At 35.5% G+C, this 23,253-nt stretch overlaps 1 long non-coding RNA gene across 1 annotated transcript; it reads right to left on the bottom strand.

Annotated features, from left to right (window-relative positions):
- Positions 1-18,265: 18,265 nt before the first annotated feature.
- LOC147476455 (uncharacterized) lies at positions 18,266-22,495 on the bottom strand. Its single transcript, XR_015207243.1, has 5 exons — positions 22,374-22,495; positions 22,253-22,295; positions 18,837-18,906; positions 18,668-18,762; positions 18,266-18,545 (listed from the first exon to the last, which is right to left on the bottom strand). It is a non-coding gene; the product is annotated as an uncharacterized LOC147476455 (long non-coding RNA).
- Positions 22,496-23,253: the final 758 nt, after the last annotated feature.

The raw sequence follows: 23,253 nt of genomic DNA, 5'->3' as shown, positions 1-23,253 counted from the left end.
CTTTGACTTTGACCGTTGACTTTGACTTTTTCAGCACTTTTCCATAGTAGCTTAAAGTCTTCATAATAAGCGATTAAGGCTCCTTTTTAGTGTTAAGACGCAGCGGCTTTTATGATAAGTGTCGGAAATACTTCATAACCTGAAAAAGGCAATAAAAACTATGAGTTGTCTTTTAGTTAAGCGTAAGAAAGGCTGTAATGTAGTAATATATGGGTAATGAAACGCACATTTGGGAGTTGATCACCACCCCCAAATAGCATCTTGCTTGTCCTCAAGCAAGGATGAGAGAAAAAACTAGGATCATGAGCTGGTGTGGGCGGCTAGGGTTGGGGATTTTCGTGATGGAGAAGATGGAATGTGGGCGGTCACATGGGCTAAATGGTTTGATGGCACTTGCCTCACACTAGCATCTTTAATGAAATTGAAATTTTGGCCCAAGGCCAAATGAAGTCAGGAAATTCCGATCTTGTCCTCAGTGCCTTGCTAATTTCAAGAGTCGATCTACGCTTCGTTACTCGTCCGATCTTAACCCATGAGGTACCAAAACGATAAACATCGAAAATGCAACGTAACGGTATAGGGTACACTCACATCTAACGGTCGATGAAAAATAGATGATGGAAAGAACTGTACAGGAATTGTGGGGAAATATGTTCAGATAACAGAAGGAAAAATTTTAATTAATTTTTTTGGGTTTTGAATAAGTTTGACAAAATTTTAAAAAGGTGGGTCGTTTTAAGTAAGATCCCCAAGACTAGGAAATTTTTGAAAACTTGAGTCAATCCCAACCAGACGGCTGGATTACTCTCTTAGACAGAGCGTAATGCACTAGGGGATAACACATGTAGACTTTATAAATAGAATTATTATGAGGTTGAAGACTGGGGCAAGTTGGTGTTTGACAATTCAAGCACCAGCCTTCTCTCATAGCTCGTCTCTTACATACGTACGAACTCTAACCTAAACCAGGAATGATTTTCGGTATATGTGTTTATATCTTAAGGTGCAGTTCTCTAGAAAGTGGTTGCACACGATCATTGAAACTGATCCATCTAGTCTTGTTAGGTGAAGGGTTTTTGTTTGCTACAGAAGACATTTTTGAAAAGTTTTTCAGAAACGAGAGAGATTTAGAAAGGGAAAAATTTAAACGAGAGGGTAAAGATTTTTAAGGAAGGAAAATTTTGAAAATTTGAAAATTTTTAAGTCTTTTAACGTCAGATTCTCGAGACAAAATAGAGAGGTGGAGGCAAAATATAAAATTAAACAGAGAATAATATCACTTTGGGTTACTCTATTTGTTTAATTCTCGTTTGGAGACGCCTCGTCTCTTTTTTATTTTTTAGTTGGTTTTCTCATTCAAAATATATCTTTATACATATAGAGGTTTTTCCAAGAAGATAAAATTATACGATAATCCGGTATCATTTTGGTTACTCCGGGAGTATAACTTCCATTTTTATATCCTCTGGTTTTAAAAACTATAGAGATATTTTAAGAAACTCGTACTCAAAAGCTGTGATTCTAGATGTTACTACTTGAAAAAAAAAATCATAACAGATAATCTTAGGCAACTTTCGTGTTGGCTCTATGTTGCGAATCCAATCTAGACAGACAGAGCTTCAGCTACGTGAGTTGGAGGATTTACTACACAAGACATGGAATGTCCTGACCCAGGAGAATAGCTCGGTGATATAGGCGACCCTTAGTAATTATGCAAAGCTAATCTCTAACCGCCCCTAGATTATGTTATTCTAGGGGTTGGTCTGTGTAAAATCCATTGCTCGTTTTGAAAAATCACTTAACTATTAATGTATCGAGAATCTATCATTAACAGCACAAAAAAAACAAACATTTTTGAAAAAGAAGTGTAAAATAAAAAAAAATAAAAAATTGTATACTCGCTCCATAGGTTCACACTTACTCCAACGACGAGTAAAAAGTGTTTTACAAAGAATATACGAGATATATTGTAGACTAAGGCTCCGACACTTACAACCACACCCTCCAAGTGGAGAGGTCCGGTTACCTTATTGATGTATCCCCTTTAAAGGAAAAGATGGAATGGAATGGGAAAGGAATACATCAAAAAAGAGGAGTCAATCCTCGTAGATGGGATCTTAGAGAAGGATTTCTTTGACATCCGTAGACCGTAACTCATGAAAATGTTTGAGGCACTGACCGTTGACTTTAAAGGTATTGCTGTCCTTATGGTTATTTAAAGTAATAGTCCCATAAGGGGTGGCTTCAGTTATATTAAAAAGACCAGTCTATCGAGTATTTAGTTTTCCTAGGAAAAGATGCAATCTAGAGTTATAAAGAAAAACTTTTTAACCAACTTCAAATTGTTTTCATAAAATATTCTTGTCATGAATCCTTTTCATGTTCGTTTTGTAATCTTTTGAAAGGTCATAAGCATCATTTCGAATCTCTTCGAGCTCGTTTATTTGTAGTTTACGTTTTTCACCTGCCGCATCGAGATTATAATTAAGGGTTTTTATTGCCCACAGGGCACGATGATCTAGTTCAATTGGCAGATGAAAAGGTTTTCCAAAGACAAGCCTATAGGGGGACATCCTTATAGGTATTTTAAAAGCGGTTTTGAATGCCCATAGTGCATCATTCAGACGGAGAAACCATTCTTTCCTATTTGGATTAACTATTTTCTCCAAGATACATTTAATCTCTCGATTAGAGACTTCTACTTGACCACTTGTTTGAGGATGGTATGGAGTTGCAACCTTGTGGGTTACTCCATATTTTTTCATGATATGTTCAAAAACTCAATTGCAAAAATGTCATTCACCATCACTGATTATAGCTTTTGGATCACTGAATCTTGAAAAAATGTTTTCTTTTATGAACCCGGTGACTGTTTTGTTATCATTGTTACGACATTCATGGTATGGCCTCAATCCATTTAGATACATCGTCTACGGCTACTAAGATGTAGATGAACCCATTAGAAGTTGGGAAAGGTCCCATGAAATCGATGCCCCAGATGTCAAAAATCTCCACTATGAGAATGGGATTTAAAGGCATCATGTTACGTGCAGAAATACGACCGATATGTTGGCAATGAGCACATGCCTTGCAATGAAGAAATACATCATGAAAGAGTGTTGACCAGCAGAATCCACATTGTAAGACCTTAGCAGTAGTTTTATTGGCACTAAAATGTCCTCCACAAGCTTGCTCATGGCAAAAGGAAAGAACATCAGATTGTTCCCATTCTAGAATGCAACGTCGGATGATCTGATCTGGGCAGTATTTGAAAAGACATGGATCATCCCAATGATAGTACATTACTTGAGCCAGGAACTTCTTCCTCTGATTTCTATTTTACAATTGCAGAGTTTCTTCAGTTACCAGATAGTTCACAATATCAGCATACCAGGGTGTAGAGAGGATTGCGTAAAGGTGCTCATCAGGAAAAGAATCTAAAATGGGCTCGGAATCACTGTCACTATCATCAGTTAACCTAGATAGGTGGTCAGCCACTATATTTTCAACTCCTTTTTTATCTTTTATCTCCAAGGTGAATTCTTACAGGAGGAGAATCCATCGGATCAACCTCTGCTTAGCATCCTTCTTTGCGATAAGGTACCTAAGTGCTGCATGATTAGTATAGATTAAGGTTTTTGAACCAATTAAATAAGGGCAAAATTTGTCTAAAGCATAGACAATAGCTAAGAATTCCTTTTTAATGGTCATATAATTCCGTTGAGCCTCATTTAGTGTTTTACTTGCATAGTAAACAACTGTAGGTCCCTTATCATGTTTTTGACCTAGAACAATGCCAATAGCGTAGTCACTGACGTCACACATGAGCTCAAATGATTTTGACCAATCAGGAGGTTGAATTATAGGTGCAGTTATCAAGGCGGCTTTTAACTTTTCAAAAGCCTGCATGCATTCCGAGTTAAACTCAAAGGGTGCATCTTTTATAAGAGGACTAGTTAAAGGTTTATTAATTTTTAAGAAATCTAGGATGAATCTTCGATAAAATCCAGCATGGCCTAGGAAGGCTCGTATGTCATGGATGTTCTCTGGAATAGGTAGAGTAGAAATTTTGTCTATTTTAGCTTTATCTGCTTCTATACCATTTTTAGACATAAGGTGATCTAGCACTATTCCTTTTTTTACCATGAAATGACACTTTTTCCAATTAAGGACTAGATTTTTTTCCTGACAAGGCACCAATACTTTGGATAGGTTAGATAATCAATCGTCGAAAGAATCTCCATAGAGGGAAAATCATCCATAAAAACTTGTATGAATCTCTTCACCATATCACTGAAAATGTGTAGCATGCAGCGTTGAAATGTGGCAGGTGCACTGCAGAAACCGAAGGGCATACGTGCATAAGCATATATTCGAAAAAGGCAAGTGAAGGTAGTATTTTCTTGATCTGCTTCATCAATTAAAATTTGAAAGTACCCTGAATACCCATCCAAGAAACAGTAATAAGCATGTCTTGCTAAACGTTCAATCATCTGATCTACAAATGGTAGGAGAAAATGATCTTTCCCTGTGACGGCATTCAACTTCCGATAATCAATACAAATCCTCCACATGATGGGAACACGTGATGGTATTAACTCTCCTTCCTCATTACAGACCATTGTAATCCCATATTTCTTTGGCACTACATGGATAGGGCTGACCCATTCGCTATCAGATATGGGGTAAATGATTCCAGCATCCAGTAATCTTAGGATCTCTACCCTTACTACCTATTTCATAGCTAGATTTAACAGGCATTGTGGCTCTCTAGAGGTATTGGCAATCTCTTCAAGGTGAATCTAGTGGGTGCAAATCTTTGGATCAATTCCCTCTATATCATCAAGAGACCAACCAATGGCAGAACGGTGTTCTTGACTCACTCTAATTAGGCTCTCTTCTTCCTCTTTTGACAACTGGGATAAAATGATGATGGAATATGTACCATCGGTATCAAGATAGATATATTTTAGGTCAGGAGGGAGAGGCTTAAGAGCAGGAGTAGGTGTTGTGGGTAACAATGTCTCTATAGGGTTTTGTTCTTCCATTGAAAACACTTGGGCTAGTGATGTCTCTTTATGTTCAAGTAACTCATCATCTAAAGTGCATAAGGGAATTGATTCCAAAGTTACTGAGGTATCTTCTTTATACTAATCCATATCAAACTCTGAATCTCTGAAGGATAAGAACTTATACACCTCATTTTCTGGGAAAGTCCGGTCACAGTACTCTTGCACTACACTGTCTATCATACTAACTTTGTCACCCAACTCTTCTCCCATCTGTTGTTGCATCATCTTGAAAACATTGAATTCTATTGAGAGGTTCCCGAAAGACATGGTCATAGATCCATTACGGCAATTTATGAGGGCGTTGGCAGTTGCCAAGAATGGGTGCCTTAGAATGATGGGTATGGCATCATGAGCTACTTCAATGTTGAGGATGACGAAATGAATAGGGTAGTAAAAGTCTTTGACCTTGACAAGCACATTTTCGACCACTCCTTTTGGGTTTTTAATGGACCAGTTGGCTAATTGCAATGTCATGGTGGTAGATGTAAGCTCGTGGAAACTGAGTTGTTTAAATAGGTAGTATGGAAGGAGGTTAACACTTGCTTCAAGATCGAGCAAGGCAGTTGTAGTGTACTTGTCTCCTATAGTGCAAGGGATAGTAGGACGGCCAGGATCTTTATATTTGATGATTCTGTTGGTCTCTGTGAGGGATGGAAATTGTTTTGTAAGAAAGGCATCTTTTGGAATGTTAGTTTTCCTTTTGTTGGTGCATATCCTTAAGAAACTTGACATGCTTGGGTAAATTTTTGATGGCATTGAGAAATGGCAGATTTATGGTTGGACTTTTGAATGTTTCTCTGATTTCATCAAATTTTTCATCCTCCTTGGGTGTCATTAGGTGAGCTGGAAAAGGTGTCTTTGGTTTGTATTGTCTAACTGGGTTAAGTGGAGGAATTGATGGCTTTGGGACTAGAACATTGCTAGGGATATGTGGAGGTATTTGATTTTCATTTTCCGGTTCTGGTACTAGAATGGTTACCTCTACAGGTGTGACTACTTTGTTGTCAACAGGTTTGCTAGATCGCAAGGTTGTGACAGCCTTAATCACTTGGGTTTTAAGGTTTTAAACTTTTTGGCTCTGCAATAAACTTTTCTGGGTTTTATCTTGGGCTAACAAGTTCAAAGATTGTTGGGTTTGCTGTTGCATGACAGATAGCATTATTTTGGTGGGCTTATCTGTCTGGACACTAGTTGATAGTGTAACGGGAACTAGGTCTCTTTGGTTGTTGATAGGTAGGTTTTGATAGTTCTAGTTAAACTGGAATGGAACCAATGCTCTGTTCTGATGGTTATAGGTACCTTATCCTTGTCCTTGTCTGAATGTATTTGTTGGTTTGTTAAAACCTGGTGGTGTTTGGTTTTGTGGAATGTTGGTTCATACGAAGTTTGGATGTTGTCTCCATGGTGTATTTGGTACATTGAAAGCACATACTTCTTCTAGCTGAAGTTATTGTAGGTTTGTGATCAAAGGGCAGGTGGCATCTATATGATTTAAGCTTAGACAGAAATTGCATAGTGAGGTATTTACGTTCATGACGGGATGAGGGGTTTGGTTTTTTTGTTTGGTTGTATGGCATCTATCTTTCTTGTGAGGGTTTTGAGTAAGGTTTTGATTTCTGGATCTGATTTCACCTCAAAAATACCACTAGCCTTAGAGGTACTGGGTTGGGATATTCTGGAATTATTTATGTCGCCCCAATGGGTACTCTTTTCAGCTTGGTTTTCAAAAAAGGTTAAATGGTGAGTATTCCCGTATGGAGGCTTCAGCTGCACCTCTATCCAAAAAATTACCATTACTCATGATGTTGAGGGTTACTTTGTGTTCTGGGAGAAGGCCTTTGAAGAAGCATTGGACAAGAGTGGATTTTTCTAGTTTATGGTAAGGACATGAATAGAGTAGGTCAGAGAATCTATCCCATACTTTTGAAAATGTCTCACTCGGACTCTGTCTGAATAACTATATCTTGCTTCTTATCTCTTATGTTTTCTTTGGCGGGAAATACTTCTTCATGAAGGAGAACACAACCTTTTCCCATGTATCGAAAGAGTCGGCCTTCTGTGAAAGAAGCCAAGCGTGATTCTTACCAGCTAGAGTGAAAGAAAACACTCGTAGCTTAACCTGATCATCGGTGATGCCCAGATGATGAAAAGTATTACATACTTCATGTATCAAGCATAGATGCTCATACAGTAACTCGTGTTCTAATTACCCATGGAAGATGGGTAGAAGATTAAACACGTTCGGTGAAATGCAAAAATCGCTCATGAGCGGTGTGAGTCGTATACAAGATGGAACCCCATCTGGCAATGCTGTGTAAAAGTTGGAAAGAGGCTCTTCAGCTTGCACTACTTTGTCAGCCATCTTATGAGATGGAAGACAAGAAACAGGAGATTGTCTAGGGCAACAAGCTCTCCTACGTGAGTAAGTTTTATTCTTACTAATACTAGAAGTGCTTGAACGCAGTATCTTACACTTTTACCAAGACCCTAAATCTATCCTAACATGCGTAAACAGTGCAATGTATGCTCAAGAATTTAAAATTCGTTTTTGCAAGTATAGAGTTTTGAAAACTTTTCTTTTGGTAAATATTTTACTATGCCCTGTTTAGAGGAACAATTGGGGGCAGGACTAGGATGGCTCTACTACACGTCTCAAAAGAGTAGGTAGTCACTTCACCAAGTGGTGTGCTACGAAGAATCTCACTCATGATGAATCTGAGGGAGGGGAGTGAGGAAGGTAGTTGGTCCACCGAAATCTGGTAACTAATTACTCTAAATCCTTGTGGCTATATTTTTGTCCTTTTCTGGAGGAGTGTGACTACTTTAGGCTCTAGTTGATTGATTTTAATTCATTTTTTTGGTCTAGGGCTTTCAAGAATCAAGCAACGCCCAATTTACCAACATTGGGGAAGGACTTCCCAATGGTAGTTATGTGGCTCGGGTTCAGCCTTATGTGCGAATGTAAATTTTAGTGCGAAAAGTAAATTTTAAACAATCATGTAAGCATGCTTGAACACACAAGGTATCCTCTTACTTTGGCTTCGAGGAGGTTTATAATTTACCTCTCAAGCCATGTTTTCACGCTGCTTAAGGAGAAGGCGACATCGGTTGGCGCGGGATCTGAGAATCAAGCCCAACCTTTTGAGCTTTACCTTATTTTAAGTTACAATAAATGCCCACTTAAAAAGGCCACAAGTTGGGTTTTTTATAATTTATACAACTTTGCCTTCAAGGGACCAAACTTAAAGCTAACTAATATTATACTAATATAATAGATTAACTAGTTTTGAATTGATAAGCTAGATTAACTAGAGTCAAATGGACTTATAGTGTTGATTACCAAGTTGATTCATAGTGTGTGAGCTATGATCCACAACTTGCCTCACACACTTGAACTTCCCAAGGCAATTAAAACTATAATCCCTTGGTAAGTATATAACTTAAACCAAGTTTAACTCATGTTCATCATAAGGAACCAATCAAAAACCAATTTTTCCTAATTTTTTTTTTTTCTTTTTATCTCTAACTATTGCAAACAAGTTCCGATTTCTCCTACTATTATTACAAAATCGGGCCCGTGTCTATTCATCAAAGAAAACCAAGCCGCCAAAAACTGGACCCATGTCTCAGGAGGAGATGGTGGTCGCCCCAACCCTTGGTCGCCCGGCACCGGTGAAGTTTGGTCGTTCTTTGGCTATAACTTCAGCTCCTCTCCAGCTTTGTGTCTCAAACTCTGATTTGAAAGAAAGTAAATCAGTACTGAAAAACAATAAAATAAAATAAAATGACGAAAAATTGAAACAAAATTAGAAATGGAAAGATGAGAATGATGCTCCCTTCTTAGATTCTCAACCAAGCATTCTCACTCCTTCAATCCATGAGGGCGGCGCCATTTGAAGTATTTAGAATAGCTGTGTGTTACTTCAAAAGAGTTTGTTTAGAAGTGAGGTTCATCATAAATTGTTTACTATATGAGTGTGGGAGTTGTGAAAAAGAAATGTAGACTCTTGGTATAGATTAGATTGGTTTTAAGCTAATGAAAACATGAAAGCTTAGTTGTTGGTATTGAAATGACTTGAAAACTTTGAAATAAAGGTTGATTGAAGATTGAAATAAGAACAATTAAATAAGATTGAAGATTGAAATAAGAACAAAGGAAAATGACAAGTTTTAATTAAAAGGAAATGAAGAACAATATAGTAAAAACTTGAATTGAAAAACTAGACACTAAATTAAACAAGCCAAATGGTTCGGATCCTAAGACAATGGATGGTTTTTCTCTCCCCTACTTTTGGATTATATACTCCTACTTTTGTCTTTTACAAATTTGCCCTTCTCCATCACAAATGAGACACCTCACACTTCACTTTTGCTTTTGTTTTTGCTTTTGCTTTTTGATTTCTTCTTAACCAAGGTAGGTTTTGGGAGAATGTCATATTTTGAGATAAGGGCCTCCATCTTTAGTCCTTTGACCTTGACCTTTGACTTTGACCATTGACTTTGACTTTGACCATTGACTTTGACTTTTTCAGCACTTTTCCATAGCATCTTCTGGTCTTCATAATAAGTGTGATTAAGGCTCCTTTTGGTGTTAAGATGCAGCTTTTATGATAAGTTGTCTGAAATACTCCATAACCTAAAAAAGACAATAAAAGCTATGGGTTGTCTTTTCGTTAAGCGTAAGAAAGGTTAAGTTGTAATACAGTAATATACGGGTAATAAAACGCACATTTGAAACCTAATCAAGATACTCAACCAAGCATTCTTGCTCCTTTAATCCCTGACAGCGGCGCCATTTGAAGCTGATATAGAGTGATGAATCTTCAAAAATTTGTAAGAAATGGGGTTCATCCTAGATTGTTTGGGCTTGAATGATGGGAGCTTGAAGAAAGGAAGGTAGAGTTCTTATCTTAGGACTTGTGTTTTTATCTAAGTTATGAAGAACATTGAAAGCAAAGTTTAAGTTGTTGAATGATTGAAAGAAACATAACTTGGAAACAAGGAAAGGAGATTGATTGCTTGAATAATAACAACAACAACAGAAGATTGATTGATTGAAATAAAACAAAATAACAAGATTAAGATGAAAGAAATGAAGAACAATAAAGTAAATGACTTGAATTGAAAAACAAGAAAAATAAATCCTAATGACACTAGATTAAGTCTAGGTTCATTCTCTACTCTTACAAACCGAATGGTTTGGACCCTAAATGCAATGGATGCCTTCTCTCTCCTTAACTTTTAGATTACATACCCCTACTTTTGCCTTTTAGTGATTTGCCCTTCTATATTATAATTGAGACACCTCACACTTCACTTTTTGCTTTTGTTTTTTCATTTGCTTGATTTCTTCTTGACCAAGATAGGTTTTGGAGAATGCCATATTTTGAGAGAAGGGCCTCCATCTCTGGTCTTTTGAGTTGAGGGCTTTGACCTTTGATTTTAACCGTTGACTTTGACTTTGTCAACACTTTTTCATAGCATCTTCTGGTCTTCATAATAAGCGTGATTAAGGCTCATTTTGGTGCTAAGACGCAGTTTTTATGATAAGTGGTCTGAAATTCTCTGAAACCTAAAAAAGACAATAAAAGCTATGAGTTGTCTTTTCATTAAGAAAAAATGGACGTTTTGTACCATGAACATTCCTGGTTTTATCAATTGAGGCGAATAACCTTTTTTTTAAGCAAATTGTACCATGAACTTTCTTTTTCTTATCAGTTTGAGCCACCGGTGTAGCTCCGTTAGAAGATTTGTCTATGTGTGCTAACAGAGGATGATGCGTTGTTATTTGAATGGACAACTAACAAAAACTTAAGCATTACGTCACAAATAACACCACACTTGTTTCTCGCATTACGGAATTTGGGCCAAGCCGGTAAAATAAAAAGGTATGGAGTTCGATTCCCCACATAAGAACCTGTTATGTCGATATAAGTCGTTGATAAGATGAACTATCACAGTACCAACATTATGGTATCACTGCCCACCTGATTCTCAATGGAAACTATCACGAAACCAATCATAACTTATTCAAACACCAACACCAACAGTGAACAGGAGCTTTCCTTTCACAGAGAAGAAAATTGAATAGAAAACTCTTAATATTTTCTTTCCTTCTGCAGTTTGATTATTCTCTTCCTTTCAAATCAATCTCTTTCCTTTTTATCTTCTCTCTTTCCATCTATGACTCTTTCCTTCTAATGATTCATTAACGTTGATTCTCTCTTTGTTTTCTTCTTTCTATTTCTCTCCTCCTTTCCATTTCCCCCAATTTTCTTACTAATATTAGATTTAGAAAGAAGAATCATAATCTTTGTTTTCTTGTTCTTTCTCTGTGCTTGCAACAAAGAAAAGATTTCGATGTTATCTTTCTACATTTGTCACGAAATCAAACAATAATAGCGATAGTTTTGTTTTTGCTCCAAGTACCGCGATGATGCTAAACAATTGTGCAATGGTCCTGATATAAACAACTCAAATTCCTAATCAAGCTAATCAAAGGAACAACGCATTTACCTTTGGGCAATACCGATGTAAATTTTGGTTAATTAGGCTAAGTCCAATGGCTCCCTATCCCCTTAAAAGTATAACTAAAGTCAACAAATTTTACTCTCTATCATTAATTTCCTCTGTATATATACAAAGGATTTTACTCTCTATCTTTATTTTACTATGTGTATATAGAGAGTAAAATAAGGATAGAGAGTAAAATCCTTTGTATATATAGAGAGGAAATTAATGATAGAGAGTAAAATCTGTTGACTTTAACTCTACTTTTTAGGGGATAGGGAGCCATTGGACTCAGCCTTAGTTGCTTGATTTGGGGATTGAAGTTTAATTAGTTTTTTTAATTTGGGATTTGGGGAAACACGTGTAACCTGAGTGAAATTTGTTTATCAAAACAAAAACTTGCGTGAAATTTTGGTGGCATTTGGGAGAATTTTCGGAGCCACGTCACCGGTTATTAGGTGTGCACCTCAACGGTGCCACATGAGCATTTGGTCGGACACATATACATCCGGCATGCCACATATGCATATGAATTAACAGAATGGTAACAGTGGCTCAAACTGATAAGAAAAAGAAAGTCCATGGTACAATTTGCTTCAAAAAATATTTTTTTGCCCTTAATTGAATTGATAAAAACAGGAAAGTTCATGGTACAAAATGTCCATTTTTTCTTTCATTAAACGTAAGAAAGGTTGTCATACATTAATATAAGTGTAATAAAACGCACATTTAGGAGCTGATCAGTAATCAAAGTTGAGGTTTAACATAAATTTTTAGAGATGGATTGATGGGAGCTTATGAAGGTGAGAAAGGAGTAGTTCTTAAAGTTCATAACTTGTTTTTGAAAGAATGAAAACTTGTATTGAAGAACAAAAGTAAATAAAACAATAAAAACTTGAAAATGTAAAGGACTTGAAATTAAAATCTACACTACTCCTACATGACCATAGATTAAGTCTAGGTACTCTCTCTCCTCCTACTTTTTGGCTTTTATATTGCACATTATTCCAATGATTGATTTGCCATCTCCCTCTACAATCAAGACACCTCACTATGTTGTTTTTTGTTTTTTCTCTATCTTCTTGAGCAAGCTAGATTTTGAGCAAGTCTTCTTTTGTGACAACGTCATCCATCTCCAGTCTTCTGAGTGAAGGACTTGACTTTCAATCCTCTGGTTTTGAGTCCTTGATTTTTGACTTTGACTTTGACTTTTTCAGCAATTTTTCATAGCTGTTTGAGTCTTCATAATAAGTGTTAATAAAGCTCATTTTGGGGATAAAATGCATATTTTATTATAAGTGGTCTGAAATGGCGTGTAACCTGCAAAAGACAATAAAAACTATAAGTTGTCTGTTTATTATCCATAAGAAGGTTGTGATGTAGTAATGTAAATATAATAAAACGCATATTTAGGAGCTGATCAATACCTTGTCGTAAGACAATTCAGTAATTGTTTCATAGGCCCAATCATCACCAAAAGTATATCCATATCACCAACAAATAAGCGATACCCAACTCCAAAAACAAACAAATTTCACTATCTTCCAATTTTCTATCATTCATAATATGATAAATAAAATATGAACTGATTATCAACAAATAGACATATGTAGAAGAATTTAAAAGCTAGTATTTATTCTTTGATGCTACAATGATTGATAAAGAGTGTAAAAGTAGTGTTCTACCACAAAATAGAATGATTGTTAGAATTTCTCACCAAGTCAGCAACTGAACAACACAATTGCTATAATGCTTTCTTCTCTAGTTTAACTGAGCCGATATTATCTCTCTCAATACCCACTATTGCAGCACATTTATTAAGAAATTTCATTCAAGTTTTTGAAATAGACCTATATTTAATAAAGCATGTAGTACTATTCAACAAAATTAAAATATAAATCAAATAAGAAAAAGGATTGATCTCACCTCTAAACTAATTAGATGGAAAGTCAATGGAACTCGAATCTCGATTTTCCGCGAGAAAAATAGTCGAACAGCCACACCATGTACTTACTCTAATTTAAGTGCTTATTAGAATATTTAGGGCGGGGACCACACCACTTGAGAAATTTTACTCTAATTTAAGTGCTTATTAGAATATTTAGATGTGGGGTGTAGAAATTGAAGTGGATAGATGAGTAATTAGCAAATTTGGATTTCTCTTAACTATTTATTTGTATAAGCTATTGGCGTGAAAATATAATGATTTGATATTAAGATTGTATGCAATGATCACGTGCTTATAAACTTCCCATGGAATCGAATCTTAGGTCAAAAAACATTCACAAATAAATAAAATTTAATTTGGGAGCCAAGTAGAATCCCAGTTCAGATATAAGCATAGATTGAAAAAGAAGTGCTATAAGCTTTTAATTCAAAAAGAAGTACGGAAAGCTTTTGAATTGTTTATAATGAAAAGCATGCCTCCTTAAAGTATTTTACTAACATCTAAAGGCTCTAACTCAAACATATTGTTTGCAAAATTTTGAGCAACTCAAGCGTCTCCAAACTATAGTGTATTCAAGTGTGTTGCAAACCACCATTATATTTGTTTTAACTCTAACCCTTTTCATGCTACCTAATTAACATAGCATCGAAGTAAAAGAATATCTGTTCTACATTATGAAAAAAAAATTACGAATTAGAAATCCTAGAAAGATAATTCAATTAAGTTGAGCTAAAATAAAACTTATTTAATTGACAAAGAATGATATGCTTCACTTCACCTGAATGAAATCAACACCAGAAAAACTCTGAGGGAAGTGATGTACTCACGCAATAGCCTGCAAACCATGATAATATATTAGTGAGAATGTAGAGTTATGATATAAATTAGAATTAATGGTTCCATACTTCCATTGAATGAATTACTTAATTTATCCATTAATGAATAATATTGGTCCTCATTATTGGAAGAGAGAGAGAGAGTTGGGCCTGTAGGAAATGAGACATAGTGGGCTTAATGGAAGAGACAAAATAGAAGAAGAGTACCCAAACCAAAATTGGGCTTTACAAATATGAGGCCCCCATAATAGTGAGGCCCTCACTAACTGCCTCACCTGCTTATAGGGTGAGCCGGCCACACCATCACATTTCGGTACTTGAAGACTCATATAGATAATTCAGTATTCATGATGCATGTAATTCATCACTTAATAGAACCTTTATGGATTCACTAGCTTCTTTTCCACTTCTTTTGTGATCTCAACCTTCGGAACATGAGATGTCATCTTACTTCCAAAAGAAATGAAATTGATGAGGATGAACTTACACGACACCAATTTATTTCGCAACTGTGTATTAAATTGTGGTTCACCAGTCTACCCACGTCAAGTATATGGGAACAAGTCACAATGATTTTCAAGTGGGATGGCAAAAAGAATATGGATGGCCTACATTTAGCACTCCTGATTTATCAATAAAATAAAATCATTTAGCACACCCAATGTCTAAATATTTAAAAATCTTCATTGGTTAATGTTTTATCACTATTGAATCTCAGTGATTTACAGTCTACACTCATCTTTTTTTTTTTTTTTACTGACAAGGCTTATTTACAGCACATATATAAAATATTCAGGGAAGTTGGCACTTGTGATTCATGAAATATAATCAGTCTGCAACGTACCAAAATCTTGGATTCTTGGTTGGTTACTATTGCATTTACAGTATTTCGATCTTGTAAAGATTCTAGTCTTTGGATATCATGGATAAGGACATAGCACATTAAAGAGCAATTTTCCATGACAATGCCAACACCTAGAGACTGCTCATGTACATGTAGATGCATTTTGAAGCATAGGAAACATTTCGTCAAGCTTCTATTATGGCACGACCCATGGTACTTTCAGGGCCAGCCCTGTGTTTGAATGGGCCCAATGCAAGGTTTGCAGAATGAGCCTTCATTTCCTTTTATTTTCAAAGAATGGGCTTTTTATGTTGGCTTTTAACCTATAGTGGGTTTTGTTTAGTTTGGCTTATATTGGGGGCCCTATGCAAGGCCTTAGACGACATTGGCCCTGGGTACCTTGTTGGCTCACTACTCCACTTGCAAAAGAAGTAAACGATCACTTATCACTTCCACTTGATGTAATAGTAAACTCACTACTCACAAATGGAGTATGGAATCAACTAGTTCACATTTTACCAGAGGGAGAAGATAAGCATCAAATACTAGCTACTAAAATCAATACCCACTTACTAGAAGATAGAGTGGTTTGGTTGTCATCTCCGTCAGATGATTTCACTTCTAAATCAGCTTACAATGACCTCAGAAATAAAAGAAGTAGTCCCAACTAGTGCAAGATGGTGTGGGGGAAAACTGGTGTTGCCTAAGCACTTTTTCAATGGAAGGCAATTGTTCTCGGGCAGTTTACCTACTCAAACTAGATAGATTAAGGCATAAGAAAGTTTTGAATTCTTCCTAGTGTTGTTTCTGCAATTGTGAGAGAGAAAATTCTACACATTTGTTCTTTAACTGCCATTGCTCTTCAAATGTCTGGTTAAGAGTGAAGCAGGCTTTAGGATTGGGTAGCATTGTGAAGAGTTCAAATGAAGAATGGTATTGCAAAAAAGAATCTCCTAATGCTAAAGTTTATAGAGCATTTGTAAATGCAACTATAGGTTATCTCTAGTCAGAAAGATTAGCAGAAGATTTCAAAATCACTATGTAACAAGGCAACATCTTGCAAACACTATCCTGAAGGACATGAAACTTTATCTTAGTATCAATATAGAATCGGTACTAGATATTGTAGAGATCAAAGCCTTACTCACAAGACTCAATATACAGGTTAAGTACTCGACTAAGAATCATATTCTCTATAAGTGGAAGTTACCACCCTTGGGGTTTTTTAAACTCAATACAGATGGATCTGTAACTGGTCAAAGAGTTGGAGATGCTAGCTTAACATTTGATCAAGAAGGAAATGTAATATCTGTTAGAAAAATATATGGGTGTGCAATTGAAAGTTCAAAGTGTTGTGAACACATGGAACTTGGATTATTTGCACAAATCCATTAAGAAATTAATGAGTAATTTGTCTCCTAAGTTACCCCACTTGAGATAAAATGAGTGTGAAACACACTTAGCCCCACATGGGAAGAATACCAATGAGTTGTTGAGTTTATAAGACATAATTGTAGTTACTTGGGTTGGGCCCCAAGGGCTACAACTAATTTTCCATGGAGACAAAATGCAGTCAAGCTCAACAAGAAACACACACGCACGCGCCGCCGCCGTACGTCCGACCAAATGGCTGGGATAGGCTAGGCTTGGCCATGGCTAGGTGGTGTGTATTCTTTTTGGACAACCAATTTCTTAACAAGACCCAATCCGTTTTGGTCCATAAGGCCTAACAATTTCTCTTGAAATAGTAATGAGAGAAAAATCTTTCCGAAATGGTACAATAGTTCGAAACGTTTTATTATGCCGAAAAGGTGCGTCCTTTCGAAAAGGTGTGACTGTTCAAACAGTTGCATTAATTGTTGTTTCAGAAAGACAGTATTCTCCTATAAATATTGGACGTGTTTGCATGAAGAGAGATCCCATTCTGCACATCTCTTTTCCTCTATGTTTTTAGTCAAAACAAAGTGTTGAGTTCGTTGATTTTGTGGAATTATATTGAAGTACTACTTTCCATAGAAGGAAAAATATGTTTTCCCATCCAACCTTGAAGCATCGTGATGGGGAAAATATGTCTGAAGGACATAGTGAATTTTCACTAAGCTTGGATTGACATTTTCATATTTGGTACATTTGAGAGAAAAATTTGTACTGTTGTGGTAATCGGTAAAGAGTAAGTATATCTGGGTTGTGGTTCCTAGCAATATTCACAAACATATGTGGAGGACATAGAAGGTTAGTTGTTTTTCAAGAGTTGAAAACAATAGAAGTTGGTCTGTCCTTGTGCCAGGAAAAATATTCTAAACAATATTCTAGTATGCTCAAACTCCTTGTGGGCAATTTAGATTCTGAATGGGAAAGAGAGAGCTCCATGGTATTGTATGAACATTGTAGGATCTATAGTTAAGCTTGTAACTCATTTACTTCAGGTTAAATTTTGACATGTATACAGGGAAGTAATACACTACAAGAAAAAAGGTTTTATATCACTGTTAAAAACAGTCACAAAAAGAGTTTTGTCACTATTTTTTTTTTCCAAAACCGTGATAGGGTGAGAGTCATTTTTTTTTTTCTAAAACAGTCACAAATATTTGTTCCAGGCTAGCCTCTCTCTACCATAAAAAACGGTAACAACTGCTCAAAAATCATCACAACAAATCATATCATTTGTGACGGTTTTAAAGAAACGGTTATGCATTCATCCTTTTTAACGATCATAAAACCATAAAAAAATGGTAACAACTGCTCAAAAAACTGCCATAACAAATCATATCATTTGTGATGGTTTTAAATAAATTGTTATGCATTCATCATTTCTAACTGTCATAAAAAGTACCATTAGTCATAACGGTTTGGGTAAAACGGTGATATGTATATATTGGTTTTTTTTTTACTAAAAAAAGAAAATAAAACGTGAATATATATAAAAACCTCCAAAATTGGGGACCTGCAATAAACTACATTCCTAAATAAACTACATATCTGAATATGATCCATTAAATTTCAAGTAATATTCATATATATTGCTAATTTCATTGAAACATTCCAATCTCATTGGATAACCAATATATATTTGTACTTAATCGTAAAACTTAATGAAATAAATAACACATTTCCAATCTAATTCATATAAATATAATCAGTCTAATCCAAATCCAAATGAAAAAATAACCTAATCTTGACAAAGTCGATCACCCACATATATGTCTTCAGCTTTATGGTTCATCTTCGTCTTGAGGATAGTTCATAATACATTCTTGGATGAACATAACAAAATCCATTCGAACTTCATTTATATCCTTGTCGGTGAAGGCCTTTTTATGGCTAAAATTTGTTAGCTGGAATATAAGAAACAACAAGTTTAATATTGTGCAAAATAGAGAAAAAAAAAAGTCAAAAACATAGTTGCTAAATATATCAAGCATAAATTAAGTTAAAATATGAGAGACATTTTACTTACTTTCAAGGCAAAGGAGAAGGATTAATCATTATGCCTCGCATGAAGCAGTGCATTGCATGAATACCACATTGTTTACCATTTGGTTGCATAGGGCCCTGCAAAAATATGAAATTGAATTAGGGATGTTACACACCAAGTACATACAGAAATAGTAACTGTAATCGTTTACCTTAATGTGGTGCCAACATGATTTTTGAGAACTTCTATTCACTTGGATCCATTTTACAGCTATCAACGCACTTCAAGTTAAAATTTTAAACAATTAATGTCAATATAAGAAATAAAAAAGTCTACATATATAATTAAAAAATATACCAATCAATACGCATGGAAATAGTTACGTACCAAACATTAGTTCATACTAAGTAAGAAAATAACATGGAAAAAGTGCTTGGAAGTACTAAACAACATTAAATAATTCGTACTAATTCTCCTAATGTTCCCTTACCAAGCTTCTCAAAAACCCCTTCAAGCAAATTCCACAGAAAATTTTCAAAGAAGTCGACTAAATACATAACATAGGCTAGAAAATCCTAGTTAACATAGCTGTACTAAAACCAATTGTTTCTTTTTCTATATATATTGGATTGAAACAAATCAAATTGGATATCAAAATTAAGTAAGAGTTCAACAACTTCTATTGCAACCTCAAAACCAAGTTCCTACTCACAAATCCACACAAGTCAGCACAATAGGCCACAAAAAAGAAAGACAAACAAAACTAAGTTATTCTATTTGCCATAACTTCAAACTCTACCAACCCAAGTTTCTAAGTTTTAGAAACATATCAACTCCAAATAAATTTTAGCAGAGAAAACACGAGAATCAACTCCCCTGAATCAAGTCTAGTCGAAATTGATTTCATATCCACCAATAATCAACTTGACTTACTTTTCGTCTTCAATTAAAACTTTAGCAATACAACTCCTTTGATGCTTGAATTCCACCTTGGTACTGATTACATGAAGAAGAATAAGAAACCATCAATGCATGAAAAGCGTCCCCTAAATTTGTTTTTCTTTTAATTAGTCTTATCCAATAGATTTTCTAGAAAGAGAGAGAACCAAACAGAGAGCTCTCGAAATGGAGAGAAAGAACGTATGTTTTCTTTTCCAGTACAATTTCATGGGTTATTTCACTTGCCATGCATTAGTCAACCATAGACTCATTATTAAAAGTAGAGGCCCAACTCAATCTGACCCAAACAAATCCCAAAATTTGGGGTTTTACAACTTTAATCTTGAAGCACTGAAAGATTGACCAAGAGGAATTCAAAACCAAAACGACAACTTTTAGGTAAAAATCTAAGCATTGGTATACATGCCCACAAAGAGTAAAATTGCAAGAGACCAAACCAGTTTGATTCAAATGTGAAATACCTTATGAGTCAACATTAATAATCATTAACACCTTTCCCTTGTAAACCCTAAGGTACAAAATATTTCCTACGCATCTTACAAGGTTGCAAGTATATGAAAATGGTAGAAACATACAACTGGGAGGAACCTCCAATTTACACTATCGGTATATTTAAGCAGAGTTTCTAACCTTATACATACGCGGTAGGGTACACATGGCTCGATCAGGCACCAAGTTTTATCACAGATGCCGCCGAGAATACTAATAACTACATAGTGTAAAAACTACGACAAAAAGTTAAGCATACCAGTGTAGACTTTAGAGTACCTTACCTGGAAAAAGCTTATTGATCAATTTTGAACCAAAAATAAGTTATGGCTCAATAAGGCACCAAGTCTTATCATAGATGCTGGCATGCCGCCGAGAATACTAATAACTACACAATGTAAAAACTACAACAAAAAGTTAAGCATACCCATGTAGATTGTAGAGTAGCCATTGAATTCTTGCCCAACAAATAAATCCAATAACTACATGCCCTAAACTTCTTACCAGGTACTCTACATTTGAAGAACCTACATCGAAATATATGGTCATTAATTTCATATTTTACTACAATGGTCTTTGGAAACTGATGTATTAGGACTATTAGCAACCAAAAAAATAGACATTAGGACTAATAACATGGTCATTCGGATGCACAAACTTCTCACTGCAAATATATCTAGCCTTCAGTCAGATTTACTACCCCTTCAATCAGACCGTGGAAATTCACTTGGATGACAGAAGCAGATCCACTAGAAAAATGGATAAAAGGAAATATCCATAATTAAGACAAGATAAAAAATGGCATTGCATAAAAAAATGGCATAAAAAAGGCTTATTTCTTATTTTATATTAAAGTCCTTCATTTCATACTTGGCGTGTAAGGAGAAGAGATTATTGCTTAGTAAGTTGAAATTTTCTGTAAAAGATATAATGATGGTTCTAAGGAACCTAATATGATGGTATACGCTAAATATAAAAACTTCAAGCTAAGTCATGAATGGAACGAACCAAACACAAGTAGCATATAAAGCCAAACGTATACCATACCAAGTGAATACTGTGCAACAAACTAGAAACTTTAATATAAACACAAGCATTTTTTCCACTGTATCTAAATAATCCATGCTAAGACAAAGCTTTTTCAAGAAGCAGAAACATGTAGAAAACAAATCAAACCAAAATCCACAAGTGAAGAAGAATCCACAAGCAAGGAACAATCCACAAACCAGGAAAAGAAAACATATCACCACTAAAATCTTGAACTCTAAGGGGTCTTCTATTTTTAATAATTATATATTCTTCCTTTGGAATGTTTCTTCAAGGCATGCAACTTAAAATGAAGTGCAAAAGATAAAAAAGCAATGGTGATTCCTTTAAGACTTAAAGACCATTACCAATGGACCTCATTCAGGTCATCTCCAATCCAAGTTGGTGTAAAACCTTTCAATTGGTGTGAACATGTTTAGCATACCAATTTAAGCTCTCAACACAAACTATGATAATAGAATATTTATGAAATTCTACCGAAACTTGATCATATGTTAACATCTACTTCCTTTATTTTCTATTTCCTCTCAAACCCAACCTCAAGAGATTGATTCTATATTTTATGATTCAGAACTCAACAAAATCATGCATCATCACTTAATACTCAAACTTCAATTTTTAGCAAAAAGAAAGACCTAATTAAAATTGATTTCTCACAAGAAATTGCTTTTGATTTTTCTAGCAAAGAGGAAGAAAGACTATAGACACCCAAAGACCTAGATGTGATGCAAGTGGTGAAATTGTTTCATGGATGTTAGAACTCGGAAGCTGGGAGGTTGATTCATGTGATATAATGAAGATTAGGAGATGGAATAATTAAAGTGTAATGCTGGGAATCGCAAAACTTTAGCAACTCAGTTAAGCAATCAGCAAGACATTTACGTCGGATTGCTGAAACCATTATTTGCCTTAGAATTAACTAGAACATAAAACAAACAACATATATAGGCTCTGAACAATTAAATACTTGATTTCATCGGTGCTTAATGTTGAAGATTTATAAAAGAAACAACCCCTAATATTCGCCAAAATTACAAAACAAAAATCAAATATTTTTCATTGAAGAACACACTAGAAGTATAGATTAGAGAATTAAAATAATCAAACCCTAGAAGAAGAAGGGAGTACTACCTGATGACAGCGGTGGTGGTTGAAGTGTTGAGAGAGAGTAACCCTACACCGAAAAAATCTCTAAATTGAGTAACAATAATAAGTGGTGTAAATGAACAAAAAGGGAGAGCTTGGGGATTACCTCTGAATTTGAGAAGGAATAGTGGTCATTCTCATTGAGAGGCATGAACTTGAAGATTTTTTTTTCCATGGTGAGCCGTCTTCCTTATGTGCGACTGTGAAAATGAGAGGCCCAGCAAACCCTTGAACAAATTTTTTTAGAAGGTATGTTTTTACTAAAGTACCCCTGGGAGTTGGGCGGGCTTGGTTGAATTTTTCACCAAAGTACAAGCGGGAAGAGGCACACACAAAACAACGGCCATTCAGTCCTTATACAACGAACATAAGCAATCGTACTTCCACAAGTGCCATTAACCGTTGTTTTTGGGTGTCATAAATTAGCCAAATTGGTGTAGTGAAAAAACCAAAAGATAAAAAGAAAGCGCTGAAATTTGAACAGACCAGGCCAAGCAAGACGAAACCTTTAATGCCACAAAGCAATTCTTGTATTTGCCAAGGAAATAAAAAACAAATTAACATACTATCGACTAACTCCTGGAAAATTACAATATAATTCACATCTCACCTGAAGATGATGATAGTTTTTCTTTGGTTTGGGGAGTAAAACTCAATTAAAGATGTGATGATACAATTTTTGGATTGAGAGTGGTTTCTGTTCTATTTTGATAGTGGTGAGTGAGTGAACATTTTTGAGAATGTAGATTGTGGACTAGAGAATGTTTCACTGATGGAGCGTGAGTGGAAAGAGAGTCGTGAGAGATCGAGAATTTTTTTTTTGGGGGTTCATAGGCACGAAGAGTGAGTGAGTGAACGTGGGTGTGTTTTCGAAGTAGTTTTAATGGGCTGGAGTTGTGGGCGGGACCAAAAAATGGATGGGTTGTCAAATAAAGGCAGGGGAATATGTAACTATTTTAGTAGAATGGTCACAAATAGTACTCCAC

Source organism: Coptis chinensis, chromosome 9 (genome assembly GCF_015680905.1).
Source record: "Coptis chinensis isolate HL-2020 chromosome 9, ASM1568090v1, whole genome shotgun sequence".
NCBI classification, from domain to species: Eukaryota; Viridiplantae; Streptophyta; class Magnoliopsida; order Ranunculales; family Ranunculaceae; genus Coptis; species Coptis chinensis.
This window is presented reverse-complemented; position numbering and strand designations above follow the sequence as displayed.